Raw genomic sequence first — 1,749 nt, 5'->3', positions numbered from 1 at the left:
TCTTGATAAAATTTATCCCTGTACGCTGGAAGCCGAAATTATAACCAAATCTTGATAAAATTTATCCCCTTACGCTGGAAGCCGATGGCTCCACCAGATCTGTTACATACACCTCCATAAATGCCTCAATTCATTTTCAACCCTACACGGAATTGAAAATACATGTACTATTTCTCATTTGGGAATTCTTCCAAATCATTTTCCAGGGCGTTGTTCAGCCATTTATAAGCCTCGTCCATGAACGAAGGGCTCAATCTGATCATCAGAACGCAGAATTCATGTTCATTCAGTGCCCCGTCGCCGTCCAAATCCCCCTCCTGCATCATCGCCCGTAGCTCTGAATCCGTCAGGGAATCCAACCCTAACATAACCGAATTCTTCTTCAAGCTCTCCAAGGTTATCAGTCCCAGCCGGGGATCTGCCAGAAGACGGAAACCGTTACAGAGCTCTGCCATGAATTCGCGCTCTCCCAATTTCTCCGCCATAAGTGGCAGGAAATCCTCGAATTCTGCCATTTTTTTCAATGCCGAAACCCTAATTGAAACCTCAATTTCGTCTTAAATGCAGGCGAAGGGGCTTAAAGCTTGAACTGTGTTGTGAATTTGGGAGGGTTTGTGGTATTGATATAGCCTCCATAGTCGGCCCGCGAAGAAACAGGGCACCATGACTCGGCCACGAATTGTGAGCCGCAAGAAATAGTGAGGAAATTGCATGTGCGCCGTCCAGAGGATTCAGAGCTGTGAAGGAGCCATCACAGCCTTAACGAAAAAGTAGACCCCCAGGGGACTCGAGATGGTCTTCCATTGAAATTACAAAGGTGGGACTTTCGGTGAATGCGGGGAGCTGTTGGTTGGATCCGCGTTCCGTGAGATAGACGATCGGAGATCGAGTCGCATGAAGGTAAAAAGGGATTTATGATGGCAACTCAAATGATGAGCATTTGGAATGAAGGTCAATATGAAAAAATAGTAACAAATTTCGAAATATTTTGGAAATGAATTATTCAAACAATTGACTTTATTCATTTTGATATAACATATTTTAACTTTATTCATTTTGATATAACCTATTTTAAAATATGTAATGAAAATATTTTATTTCTCCGGTATTTATCAAAGTTTGTGAATATTTCACATTCTAAATCAAGTAGTCCAAATAATCTATTGGGCATGACATCATCCTAACAACATCATCTTAATGATATCAAATTTATATTATTAATGATATCATATTTATATTATTATTGATATAAAATTTTAAAGAAATTTTTACACTAAATCAAAATAAAGGATATTTAATTTAAGTAATAAGGAGTTTAATGGATTATTATTTTTACTTATTTTATAATGAGTTTAATCATATTTTTGTAATGTTAATTCTTGAATGTATTGGGGTAATATTTATCACTATTATCTTTTTTTCAGAGAGAAAATCCATATATGGCCGCAGCCCTCATGATTACAATATGGCCGAAGCCAGTCAGAACACGGCCGAAGCCGGCAGATACGGCAGAGCCGTCACAAATCGCTGAAGAAGGGACCTCCGCAGGGATCGAACTCGGCTGGGGGGAGCAAAAGCCATCCGCCCCAGCCGTCTAATCATGCACGCTGGGTGCATTTATCACTATTATCTATCCTTAAACATCAAAGCAATTTTTTAGTCTCTCTTTTAACAAAAACATGAATTTTTGGAAATATTTCAAACATCTCACTTTTAATTTTTATAAGGTAGGCCCAAACCTTCCTCGAT

At 38.9% G+C, this 1,749-nt stretch overlaps 1 pseudogene; it reads right to left on the bottom strand.

The window, feature by feature from the left end:
• Window positions 1-925, bottom strand: LOC149242375 (calcium-binding protein KIC pseudogene; annotated as a pseudogene).
• Between the last annotated feature and the right edge of the window lie 824 nt (window positions 926-1,749).

Source organism: Pinus tabuliformis, chromosome 8 (assembly GCF_031772625.1).
Source record: "Pinus tabuliformis cultivar Carrire ecotype Pingquan chromosome 8, CPIR1, whole genome shotgun sequence".
NCBI classification, from domain to species: Eukaryota; Viridiplantae; Streptophyta; class Pinopsida; order Pinales; family Pinaceae; genus Pinus; species Pinus tabuliformis.
This window is presented reverse-complemented; position numbering and strand designations above follow the sequence as displayed.